This window comes from Phoenix dactylifera, chromosome 8 (genome assembly GCF_009389715.1).
Source record: "Phoenix dactylifera cultivar Barhee BC4 chromosome 8, palm_55x_up_171113_PBpolish2nd_filt_p, whole genome shotgun sequence".
In the NCBI taxonomy this organism is placed as follows: domain Eukaryota; kingdom Viridiplantae; phylum Streptophyta; class Magnoliopsida; order Arecales; family Arecaceae; genus Phoenix; species Phoenix dactylifera.
Genome location: NC_052399.1, coordinates 7,891,231 through 7,905,187, shown reverse-complemented (window position 1 = coordinate 7,905,187; position 13,957 = coordinate 7,891,231). Strand labels below are relative to the sequence as shown.

At 38.2% G+C, this 13,957-nt stretch overlaps 1 pseudogene; it reads right to left on the bottom strand.

Annotated features, from left to right (window-relative positions):
- Nucleotides 1–844: 844 nt before the first annotated feature.
- Nucleotides 845–3,080, bottom strand: LOC103716797 (annotated as a pseudogene).
- Between the last annotated feature and the right edge of the window lie 10,877 nt (nucleotides 3,081–13,957).

Genomic DNA, 13,957 nt, shown 5'->3' with positions numbered 1-13,957 from the left:
AAGACTTTTGGAATCCTATATCCTAAATAATTGTTTTCCTCATAAAATATAAAAATTTATATTTATAAAAAAATTTATTTTTTTTAATACTCCGATCAATATTCCACTATTTTTTTATTGACCATATTTTTGTCCGCAACTTCCTTCAAAACCGCACAGCTAGGCCACTCCCTATTTGGACCATGCTCTGACTCGTCTCAGTCCCACATACATGTTCCTTGGTTGGCATTTAGACAATCGGAATGAAGCGTCCAACCGTTCTAACAGCTTATTGCCACCTTATCTTTCGCATGTAAGAACAATGCTAGATATATGCAAGAAAACAGTTGGAAATATCTGGACATATTGCAATCTGCTAATGGCTGATCTTTTAGGGTCACCAGCTAAAAGGTTAAATAGAGCCCAGGAAAGAAACGGTAGCAAGCATGAGAGCATCGCAAGCACTGTTCTCAGCACGCAAGCCAGCTCGTCTTGCAGGTTCAACCTCGCAATGACGCATCTGAATCAGTACTATGCTTACAGACCAATATTTAAGCGAAAAGCTTGATCTTTTATTTGGATGCTCGAGCCTACTTGAGCAAACAAATTCAGATGACAGAAAAATAAAAGAATAGATAGACATGAGCACAAAATAGAGCATCTCTTTTCATTGTAAGAACAAAGATACCATTCCCACATTAACTATGCATCATCCCACTTTTTCCAAGTGTATCATCAAGAAGCAATTGATGAAACAAAATATGTTTCCGTAGAGAGCCTCGCATATGCTTTACGGTCAATGTTAAACCTACAATGCAGTCCAAGTGTCGCATGCATGACAGTCATGATGGTAGGAATTCCTTTCTTAAAGTGCAAGGATGATGTTGGATAAACTGATGACATTTGAAGCACTTAAAATGCAGCTATTTCTCCACAAAGTCAGAAGATTCAAGTTCATTTTCACTTTAGTGCTCAAATATATTCATTGATTACCAAGAACAAAACCTTCAAGATAACTGATGGCTGAATGGAGACACTGATCTATGTCAGCTCACAAGAGAACAGAATTACAATTCTAAGTCCAATATCTATTATCATCACCATCAAAGATCATAAAACTGCTGTTCTCCAGCTCCTTGATTCCCTTGGAGCTCCACTTTATCGAATGTCACATGCCTATTGCTCGCCCACGACTTGGATCCTTCCCAACCACCTTGTCATCAAAGTCTCATGTTTGTTGCTCTTCTTGGCTTTGTTACCTTTTCAGTCGCAAATAACACAGAAATGTTTGGTAAAAACATACTGGTGATCTGATGAGAATTTAAAGGCATTCTGCCGATCACTTTAAAAAGAGAAGACGACAATAAAAGAGAGCTTATGGCAATAAGACTATTGATTTAACCTAGAGGCTTAAGCCAAAAGATTAAAATGAGGTTAGAGTAGAACAAGTTTTAAACTTAAACAAAACAACAAATAAAATTAATAGATCGCAATGTAATTCAATATTTAACAAAAGAACAGGACTTTCTGACTGTGTAGCACATGTTCAGTAGGCGTATCACACTTGAATCAGACTTTAAAAGAAAAATGAAACCACATCTCATCCACAATGGTTGCTTTAAGATTTAATTTGACCAATAGATTTTTCCAGGCAAACCGGATCAACAATTTGATAGACCAATCTACAAGAAAATGTTGAGATCGAGTTAGTTAATTATATAGTAGCAGATCTTGCAAGAAAATTACAGATCTAATATAAATGAACAACGACATTTCAGTTATGACTAACAACCCAAATAGATGATCAGTTACATAAAAAAATTTCTAGGTTTGAAAAGGGTCCAATGAGTAGGAAAATTAAATGGAGTATCAGTTTCTGAAGTCAGGTTGGATCTGGATCAGGTCTTGTGTGATCCATAACCAATCGATATATCTACAAGATCAGATCATCTGGAGCCAGGCCACAACCAAATGATTCTTGCTCAGACTAGACCAGATCATATCAAGTTAGTTGTGGATCAAAATAAGTCAATTCAATCCACTTGCAGTCCTAATTGCAGATTTTCCTATTCAGCACTGAAAAGAAGGAGGAGTATACTGGCATACCTTGTTTATGAGCTTCTTAAATGCTGCTGGTCCATTTTTGTCAATAAATTTCTCTGCAGCTAATAAAACATCATCAGCTCTGCTGAATATATTCTTCTTCCGGGAATATACCAGATGTTATCGTCTGCTCGTTCACAAACAATGGTCTCACATAATGCTGATAAACATATGCAGCGCCATTGAAGTAAGGTAAGACCAACCAACAGTTGAAGGCCAGTTTTGCATAAGGCCAAAAAGGAAACCTGTAATAGAACATATATAACAACATAAACTTAGTAAATTATTGCATAACAACAACATAAGAGGATGCAGATGATTGGAACCAAAAATTTCATTTGTTCTTCTTTCTTTTTTTTGAGAACTAGGAAGGGAGAAAGCCAGCCCAAATCAGGTTTGGGCAGGATTCAAACCCAAAAATAGTGGTTAAGATACACCAGTAGTTATTTTTGCCCACACAAATTGTTAGATGACAGGCCATCATGCGTGCTTTTGTGGCTTTCACTAAGCCTCAAGGTCCAGCACAGATATCAGTCCTATGAAGTTAAAAAATTCCAGCACTTAGTCAAAACAAATTTCCAATGGATCGCCATCTCTAATGTATGTGTAGAGATCCAGATACAAGAGAAAAGCTAGTTAGTCATTATCTATTGATTCCACTAAATAAGTCTCTCCCTTCTGTGGGTTTGCTAATGTAAATTATATGTTAAACATCGTAAAGGGCTCAGCCATCATGGAAATATATGACAGTTTGGGCTCAGAATTGTTTAACAGTATCATTACAACATGTCAAGCAAAATCAAACATCAGAAAAACAAAATCAAATAAAGAATATAGAGAATTAAGTATACAGGTCTAGAGAAAAATTGTGGCAACATCAGAAAAGCAAATACCATTCAATGGCTTAGCAAAATGAGCTCAAACAATGTAATCAAAGAATACAACACCCAATAGGTGAGCCATTGCTGATCATCAACAGATGATTTATTTCTATGCCTTCACTGATGCATACCTGTCAAAATACAACAAGATTAAATGCATATTCATTACAAATATATTGACCAATGTCACAAGAAATCACTCCGACATCTTGCAAGAATTGAAATAGGAATGCTACTACAAGGATAAACAAGTGTAACCAAAGGCCTGCATGTCAAACAGACACAAAAAGAAGTCAACCAATAAAAAACTAAAATAAAAAATAACAGATAAATTTCAGAAAGGATGACAGATTACAGATCTAGAAAAGATATTTTCAGATAATGATTATAAATATATAACTAGAATATAACATTGCTGACATAGGAAATAAGCCTCTTGAGATTACCGCTTTGAGTGCTACTTTTTGACATTTTTCAGCATTGCAATCCTCGTGTGTCAAGAATAATCAAAAAGTCATATAATCATTCTCACATCAAATCCGCATGGCAAGCTTCCAAACACCCACATCTCATGAGCATTAGAGTTTGAACAAATATTATGTTCATTAAATGAAATGGGCCAAAAGGCCAATATTTTTAGTAAATAACAAGCGGAGAAAACATAGTAACATACAATTGCAAAAATTTGATTTTAAACTTTTAATAACCAGGATACACCTTCGACCAATGTGTTTGTCCCAAGGGTTTAAATTTAAATGTTGGGTAGCGGCAATTGCACAGGCCACAGCGAATACTTGGTATTAAATTAATAACTGCTAGTGATATAGACCAAGCAAAAGAAAAAAATAAATATCAATTAAAAATCAGTAGGAAAAAATATATTAATAAAAAATGCAAGAAATATTTGTAGTATCAAGCCCTCTTTCTTCGCATAAATTACAGCTGAGAAATACCCACAAGAAGTATTCTGCTCTAGCATCCCCCTCTGTGACAACCCCACAGGAAAGAGAGAAAAAAAACTTCAGCTTATGCCATTGAGACAGTCCAGCATAGAATTACATAGCATCATTAACAATGGTAAGTTCTAATATTCTAATCATTATACATATCATTAAACTTGCACATTTTATCTACAAACAGAAAACAAATGTACTATCATAGTGCAAATTACTTTGGGCCCTTGCTCATGGTCCTTGAGGCTCTGTCCATTCTGAAGTGCTGCAATCTGTCTGTCTACAAGGATTGTAAATAGCCCCTCTCTAATAAAAGCACACCTCGGTTTTAACTATTGCATAAGGTTTTTTTTTTATAAAAAAAAAAAAAAACTTAAAAAAAAAACTAGATCGAACCAGCTAAAAGTGGCAGTGTGTTTATCATACTAGTATCACAGACATCTATGCTTCTCCTCATGTGCATCACAAACACGCAGCATTATTATAATTAACTTTAACGGAAAGCATGCACAGACATACATTTGCATATGAAGTCTTTTTTTTCATTTCCTTTTGTCCATGTTTTCTCTTCTACCTTTTCCTTCTCTTCTTTTTGGATGTTCAAAATAGAATAGAAACTCACATGTTACTCGTAATGTCATTTAAGAATCAAACAATATGCTGGACAATTCAAGTAGGTCTCTTCAACGAAACCTAAAGCATTCTTAAAACCTAAATTGCCTGGAATTAGCCCACACCATCTTGACTCAAGTCAAGCAGACCAAAGCCTAACCATCAATTCATATGGCCAACAATTTTCCCATGAAAAAAGCTATTTGGCTATTTCACTAGGATATAATAAACTAGTTATGGGCAGTATCAGAAGAATCAACCTGTATAACTGATGTTGTTCAGTATCTGGATCCATGATTTATCCACATTTTCATAAAATAAAAGAATGGTGGCATCTATCGATTGCAAAACCCTGACAAATTCAACTTTTTCTACTATGAAACAACATTAATGTCCAAAACCTTGGCAACAGACACTAAGGCCCTTTTGCAACTCATTGACCATTTGATGTATATTAAAAGTTTGCTAAAGTATTAAATCTTCTTACCTGCTCAATCCACTAACATCAAAACCCATCTTCCCAAAAAAAATATCATGATCTTTCCTATGCCTTCTCACCGTCAACCTTAATAAGGTTTCATATCTTGTAATGGTAATAATAAGATGTCGTCATCTTCTCTTGTTTGGACTCTTTCACCTATGAGAATTTTGGAAGGTTGCTTCCTATCTGTGTGAACAAGAATGACCAATAAGGTAGGTCACCCAAACCACCACACAGAGATCTATGTTTCACCACCAGAACCAATTCATATAGTTGATGTCAAGCTTACATTCAGTCACAGGAATCTGCCTATCCTTCCATGGACTTTCAGCTGTGCTCTATACTTAACCCATATTAAAGGAAAAAAAATGCTTTGATGGTTATGGTGAAGACGTTTTAAATCGGCAGCTAACCCATCATGACAGAACTTCATCTGATTGAAATCTTAGTGTAACTTCCTAAAGTTTCTACCACAATTATAAGCTTAGCATTACACCTTTTTTTCTTTTGAGAATGCTTAGCAGCACAGATTGGTCTGGTATCCTTACCACTTACCATTTCTCGTTTCTAATTAAAGTGAGATAAGTGATTTTATGCATTACGACAAGCCATCATCAATTGCTTCTAGAGAAGCCACTTTGCTTTACTAGGTCATCTACTTTTAACTTGCATTTTAGACTACAATATTAAAGGCTTTGTGTCATCCAAATTTAGGAAAACACCAGCATTGTTATGCATATAATGATAATAATAAAGAAATATTCAGCAAATCAAAGTTCATTCCTTTTCAAGCAATACGGTAAAAGTTATAGAAATAACGCAGAAGAGGCATGGAACAAGCCTGAAGTATAAAACAGCATCATCTTGAGACATTTTTTCTGTTCTAAAGTCGTATGCTCACCTAGGAAGAAAAATCCGGCAAAGGCATTTCAATAGATAGCTAAAAATTTAATTTTTGGCATCAATGGAACGAACAAAATAAGACCTTTACATCCAAAAAAAAATCCTAGCTGTCGGCCTTCTCGCGCGAAATGGGAGAAGTAACCAGTGATCTCCAACTAGATCATCAAAACTACTTCCCATTCGGAAAAGGGGGAAAAGCCATGTCCCACACCCCTTGCGTCTGGCTCAAAGCTCTCTGCATACGATGGTGCTCCTCATAGGATCTAGCTGACTCTTTTCCTGATCGGATTAATAAAGGAAAGAGCATGTGGATACTTCGCGCAACTCTTAAGGATAAAACTCAGACTATTTGAACTAATTACTAACAAGAAAAATACAGACACCTCGGTACAAAAATGGGAAAGAAAGGCAGCGGAAGAGACTGAAACGGGATTGAAACAAGAAAACAAATGGATCTTTTCCTTTTCCGAGGGGAATGCGTACCCAGCCAGAACATCGAAGTTCCTGGCCACGAAGTTGAGGAAAGATCCAGATCCCATTTGCTTCTCTCTCTCTACTCCACCCTTTCCCGTCCTCTCTTCTATTTGAGACCCTTTTTTTTTTTTTTTTGCTTAAAATTGAGACCCTTTTTGAGAGGAAAAAAGAAGCGGCTTCGCTTGCTCTCAGTCTCAGTCCGCAGAGAGAGAGCAGGGAAAATTCCAATAAAAATATAAAATGGAACGAAAAAAAAGGGAACCTTTAAATGCACGAAAAAAAGTCCTCGAAAGGCTCGTCTCGCCTTAAAGCGAATTTACCAATCACTGCCAAATAAAAAAATAAAGAATATATTTATGTTTTTGTTTTTTGGGCTACCAAACCATCTAGGGCCTGCTTATTCTTATTATTAAAAAACGCTCTAATTAAAATTAGAATTTTTTTATAAATATTTTTTTTTAATATCAAATTTTGTATGGATATTTTCTTCAAATTAATATTTATATTTATATTTTTGTAAAATATTTATTTTGCTATCTATTTTTTTATTTTATGTATACATATATAAATATATATATATATCCATACTATCTAACATCATTAAAAAATTAATAATTTTAAATTAAATTTTTTTTTATGAGTAGATGAGAAAAAAATATATGTATAAAATAATTATAATAAAAAATAAAAAAATAATTTTATAATTTATTTTATTTTTAATAAAATAAATATAATTTTGTTAATATGATATTTATAAAAAATAATATTTTTATAAAATACAAAATAAATATTTTATTATTATATATATATATATATATATTTTTAAGAAGATATTTATCAAAAAAAAATTAAAATTATCCTATCTCTAATATCTAAGAATGCGTCGTTAAAAATTTAAGCCCAAAACATCTAGCAGTTCATAAGAGGGGTACGACCATCAGAACAAGTCAGTTCACGTCTACTTTCATCTATTACCATGCTGTTACACTACTTTCAACTTGAATACAGAAAACATGATTATTAAATTTGTCATTCATTACCTTAGCAACTAGAAAATTAGCTCTGGAAATATATTCCGCCCAGACCCAACATATTATTTTCATTGGAGATTACCGTGAAACACGAGCGAGTTTACCAGAACATGGGAGAAGCAATGGTGACCAAATACAGTCTGATTGTAGGCTCAGAGATTATGGGGCAGCGAACTGCTGCTGGAATTAGAATAGGCTTCGGTTAGATTCGCATCCAAGCAATGCTAGCCGAGCCCATTTATGGGGACAGTTTAGGGGGACAGCTGAGATGGCCAGCCAAATATGATAAAAAACTATATTTAAATTAAAAAATAATAAAAATCTTTCATCTCTTTCTTATAAAGATTTTTTTTGACAAACAATGCGACCGACTAGATGGCCTCATATGCAGCACACCATTTTGGTACTTTTCTCTGGGAGAGTTCCGAGTCCGCTCCTTCCTCCTTTGTGATATCCTTCTCTCTAATCTTACTAGGTGTAATCATGCGCACTGTGGCGTGAGTTATCATTGTACCAAAAAAAAAAAAAACTCTCTCTATCTCCAGATTGAGGCCAGCTCATGTTGCATCTCGACTTATAATGGCCAACTCATACTGCCATATCAGCTATCCCAAAAATCCCTCCCAAAGTTGCGTCCATCATTTTCCTTCCCATCTTGGTAACTCAGTGGGAGAGGTACCAGTGCACCCATCATTCGGCAAGGTAAGATCAAAACTATAGCATATTTAATAGAATGAAAATATTGTGGATGGTGATTTATGAAGATTTTGATTTGGAATTGTAGGGGAGCGGCAAAACTTGCCTTCAAGTCCTCGTTCCGAAGATTGGTTCAGGATAATGATCTGGACATCTGCTTTTTGTGTGAGACACGGGTGTCCGAACAGAGTCTACAACGGATCCAACATCATTTTGGTGCCGCATGGGAATCATTTTCGGTGGAGTCAAGGAGGCTATCAGGGGATATCCTTCTACTGTGGAAGCGGAGGGTGGCCACGGTGGATGTGTTTCGTAATTGTCTCCAACAAATGGTTATGGTAATTTCTGAACCCAATACTACTCCTTGGGTTTTTTGTGGTGTGTATGCTTGTACTGATTATAGGGAAAGGGGGATTCTGTGAGAAGAGGCCTCTATTGTTATCTCCCAGGGGGCCCCTACTCTGTTGGTTGGGGACGTTCAAACTGTATTATGGGCCAGCTGAGAAGAGGGGGGTAATGTGTACACTGATAAGGTGAAGAGGAGGGAGTTTAGGGAATTCCTGTCTAGGAATGGCTTGGTGGACCTCGGCTTCACGGGGGTGCAGTTCACTTGGTGCAATAACAGGGAAGGCCATGCTAGGGTGTGGGGAGAGGATCGACAGGGATGTTGCTTCGCCGTGTTGGATTTAGTGTTTTCCGGCGTTCCAGGTGTGCCATCTAGCTCGAATTGTTTCTAACCACTGCCCTCTTCTAATCTCTACAGCTGACCATTCTTATCATCGCCCACCTTTTCGATTTGAGAGATTGTGGTTGGAGTACCCCCAATCCTGGAAGATAGTGCAACAAGCTTGGGCCATGCTGGTTCGGGGTGATTCCATGCGGCGGGTCTCTCGCAGGTTGGAGCTCACCAGGCACAGACTTCGTAGATGAAACCAGAAGATGGTGGGGGACATTTTTAGGAGACTAGAGGAGGTGGAGACTTCCATTTCGGAGCTACAGGGGAGGGAGGATAGATTGGTGGCTTATCGGATGCGGATATGGTCTCTCTTCGGCAGAGGCTAGCGGAGCATCACTCTCTTTGAGGCAGCAAGAGGTGTTTTGGAGGCAGAAGTCCAGGGTCCAATGGCTGCAGGAGGGGGATAGGAATAGCCACTTTTTTCATAGGTCCACCATCGTTAGGCGGCAGCAGAGTTAGATTAGATTCCTACGGAACGACATGGGGTCACGGGTGGAGGAGGAGAGCTCGATCTGATGCCTCTTGTTTGACTTTTTCCGATTGAGATGGTTAGAGGAGGGGTTTTTGGATGGTGGAGTTGCCATCCCGTGCCCGAACACAGTGGTGAGGTCATCGAAGAATGCTATGCTGATTGAGGAGGTATCGGAGGCAGAGATTAGGAGGGCAGTTTGGGGCACTGGGGGAGGACAAATCCCCTGGGCCTGATGGGTTCTCCCTTTTTTTCTTTAGGAGATACTGGGAGCATTGTTGGGAAAGCAGTGGTAGAGGCTGTCCAGCTCTTCTTCAGCTCAACAGTTATGGCAGATAACTGAAAGGCTACCTTTGTCACCCTGATCCTGAAGCGATGTGATGCATCTGAGCTTAGTCATTATAGACCCATCAGCCTTTGCACCACCTTGTACAAGGTGGTGGCAAAGATTCTGGTGGGCAAAATGCAGCCTCTTCTTCCTCGTCTTATTTTTCCAGAGCAAGGGGCATTTGTCGGTGGTCGAAGCATCACCGGCAACATCCTGATAGCCCAAGAGATGATGTGGGACATGCGCGGGTGCTACATGGCAGTAAAGCTTCGACATGGAGCAAGCCTACGACAGAGTCCGATGGTCCTTCTTGCGCAGCACGCTAGTGAGTCTTGGCTTCCACGAGACCTGAATCTCGTGGGTCATGGGGTGTGTGCTGGTGCTGTCCTTTTTTATTTTGGTAAATGGCACGCCATCGCCTTTCTTCCGGTCGTCCGTCGGGAAACGCCAGGGTTGTCCCTTATTTTCATACCTATTTATCATCTGCGCTGATGTCTTGTCTTGTTCTTTGCCGACAGGCATGTGGGGAGCAGGCGCTGGAGGCCTATGTCCCGGCGCCTGGTGCCCCACCGATCACTCACCTCCTCTTTGCAGATGACTGCCTTCTACTGGCCAGGGCCAGGCCTAGGGACACCACTGTTCTTTGGAGAGTCTTAGAGGATTACTATCTCGCATCGGGTCTGATGACCCAAAGATTGAATTCATAGATTGATTTTGATGATCACAACACCTTGAAGTATAGATACTAATGTTTATGTTGCAAGGAGAAAGATATTTATTTTGCAAGGAACATAGCAAGTTGGAAGAACACAAGAAGGCCTCCAAAAGCACTCAAGAAAGTTAGAAGAAAGCTACAATTCATTGGCCCAACTTTAAAGTTCAAAAGATTCAAATTGGAGGAGCAAATTCAAAGGAAAATTCAAAAGAATAGTCTTCGAGTCGACTCCTAAGGAATTCGAGTCGACTCCAATGGTTGCCGAGTCGACTCCAAAGAAAGCGAGAGTCGACTCTCAGTGGTACACAAGGGAAAACTCAGAGAAGCAGTTTTTGGACACTGAGATTCGAGTCGACTCCCACAAAGTCCGAGTCGACTCCAAAGACAGAACAACCCCAAGACAGAAGACGGTATTTTCGTCTCTGAGAGGGGAGTCGACTCCAAGACAAGTCGAGTCGACTCCAAGGCAGCGCGGCTCCAAAATACAGAGGATCAGTTTTCCGACTCTGAGATTCGAGTCGACTCCCAGACAGCTCGAGTCGACTCCAAGGCAGCGCTACACTAAGATGGCAGAAGACCAACTTTCGGAAACTGAGAGCCGAGTCGACTCCAAGGAAGTTCGAGTCGACTCCAAGACTGGACGAGCCAAAAGACAGAGGATCGGGAGTTCGGACTCTGGGATTCCGAGTCGACTCCCAGGATAGTCGAGTCGACTCGAGTGGACAAAATTCAAATTTGGAACAGTTGCCGAGTCGACTCCGGAAAAGCTTGAGTCGACTCCCGCTACAGCCGAGTCGACTCCTGATCGCGCGAGTCGACTCCGATCCCAACGGTAATATTGTCAGGAGGTGCAGACTGGTTCCAACGGCTATATTTTTGTCTCTAACGGCTATATTCTTGTTTCCACTCCATCTAAAGCTATAAAAAGCAAGAAGAGAGCTTGGGGAGAACGCATGGAAGTGGGAGAGATCATCTAGGAAAGAGATCTCAAGAGATTACAAAGGAAATCTCCCATAAGCACACAAGGGCCATCCAAAGCGAAATAGAGAGAAGAAGAGCATCCAAGAGAATCCCAAAGCTTCCTCTCCATCCGTGTGCTGCCTCAGTGATCCTCTACCCTCGTGCCAAATCAGAAGAGGGTCAAGTAAAGAAGAAGCCGAGCTCCTCCATCTTCAAAACTCGTTTGAGGGCTTCTCTTTACTCTATTTGTTTATATTGTTATATTTGCTTGCTTAAGAAGCTTTGATTTGTTTTTATTCTTTGTTTTAATATCTTGTAACTTGATTCAATCAAGGGATTGAATCAAGGGGTTAAAGGTTTGTTGGTGAGCCAAAGGGAAAACCAACGGTGTAAGGTTTGTTGGTGAGCCAAAGGGAAAACCAACGGGGTTTAGGTTTGTTGGTGAGCCGAGGGTAAAACCAACGTGTAAGGGTTCGATTGTGATCCCGGGAAAACAATCGGGGGTGGTTCTAGTCGGTGAGCCTGGGAAAACCGACCGAGTTCGTTGTTATCTCGCAAACAACAAGTTGGGTTGTGAGCTTGTAAAACAACCGGCTGTAATCTGTAGGATTATAGTGGAATTCCCAAGAGGTCTTGGGGAGTGGATGTAGGTGCTGGGGTGCACCGAACCACTATATGTTTATTGTGTTTGTGATGCTTTTTGTCATTGTCTAACTTGCTTACTTAGATATATTGCTTGCTTAACTCGTATCTACGCATCCCTTAGTTGCAAGCATACTCAATTTACTTAATCAAGTCCCATTTAATAAATCATACTGTTGCTAAGTTTAAATTCCACTGTGCATCTATATAACTTAGCATAGTTAATCAAAAAGTCTTAGAAGTAGTTTAAAAGTTTTAAAAGACCCAATTCACCCCCCCCTCTTGGGTTGTATCTACTGGGCAACAAGTGGTATCAGAGCAGGTGCTCTAAGTTTAATTATTGATCTCACGATCAAGAGCCAAAGATCATGACAAGTCAAATAGATAGTTTTCTAGGAGAAGGACAATCAATTGATACACCTCCACTATTTAATGGCATAAACTATACACATTGGAAAATACGCATGCGCATTTTTATTCAATCACAAAACTATTATTTATGGAAAATCATAACAAATGACCTTCACACACTCTCACAAACTATTAATGAAAAGGACTTAGCACAATTGAACGCTAATGCTATGAACATGTTATATTGTGCTATTCAAGAAACGAAGTTTAATGAAATTTCTGCATGCTTATCTGCTAAGGAGATCTGGGATACTTTAGAAAATACTTATGATAAATCTCAGACTAGCTCACATGTGCTTCAAATATATACTAACAATGAGACTGCAGAAAAGGGTGTTGAATCTCCCTCAGTCGAGTCGACTCTCAAGTTCACCGAGTCGACTCCAATAAGGTCCGAGTCGACTCCGAGGCAAATCAGCTTCCTAAAGACAAAGAAGAAAAGGAAGCAAGAAGAAAGGAAGAAAGAGATAAAAAGGAAGAAAGCCTTGACCAAGAAAGAGTCAAGCCAGAAAATAAAAGTTAGGAGCGACAATGATGATATTAGCTCCAAGAAACTACAAGAGGTAACTGACTTGTGCTTTATGGCACAAGAAGACAAGGTAAAAACTGAATCTACTCTTACATCAAATAATTTTCAAGAAGAATTTCTTATGATGAATTATTAAATGCTTTTCATGATTTGTATGGTGAATGTAGAAAATTAGCTGTAAAGAATAAAAATCTTAAGAAACTAAATCTGAAAATTTCAAAAGAAAGAAATTCTAATGATGAAATACAAGAGAAACTAAATTCTGAAAATGAATGCTTAAGATCATTTTCAGAAGAATTGATTCAGAAAAATCATAGCTTAATTAAAGAAAATCAAAACTTAAGCGAAGAAATTAATCAATTAAAATCTTGCATTAACAAATTCACCGTAAGCTCAGAAAGATTAAAAATGATGTTTGAAAGCCAACATGCTGATTTTGATAAATCAAAATTTAGCTTGACTCCTTCACTTAGCCATAAATCTCTAGAGAAAAAGGTTATCAATTTACCAAGCAAACCATTAAATAAGATAACTTATTTCAAAAATGAAAAGGATGGGAATAACAACTTTACCTATCGTTCTAGTATAATTAAATCAAATGGTAAAGTTATTACTATTAAACAGATATGGGTTCCAAAAGGAACCATATGTCCTAACTCTCAAGGACTCAAGCAAGCTTGGGTACCCAAAATGAGAAAATGAGGATGTACACATAGGTGTACCAAGGTACCCATGGAACATAAAGAAACTTAAAAAGTTATTAACAAAAAAAATAATAATAAAATCAGTAATTCTTGCATCTCATCATTATTTGTGCTTTAGTATTTGATATGATTTGCTAGTAGTGATCAATTTTGTGATATAGAAAATACTTTTGGAAATATAATCAAATCATTTCATTTTACTCACTAGTGGATAAGGTGCTAAATGATTAATCAACTTATTAAGAATAACTCTATGAATTCTCTATATGCTTGATTGAGAGTTTTTATCTATGGCATTATTGTTTATTGATCATAGATATGATAATGTGTACTTGGTATGCTTTTGAATA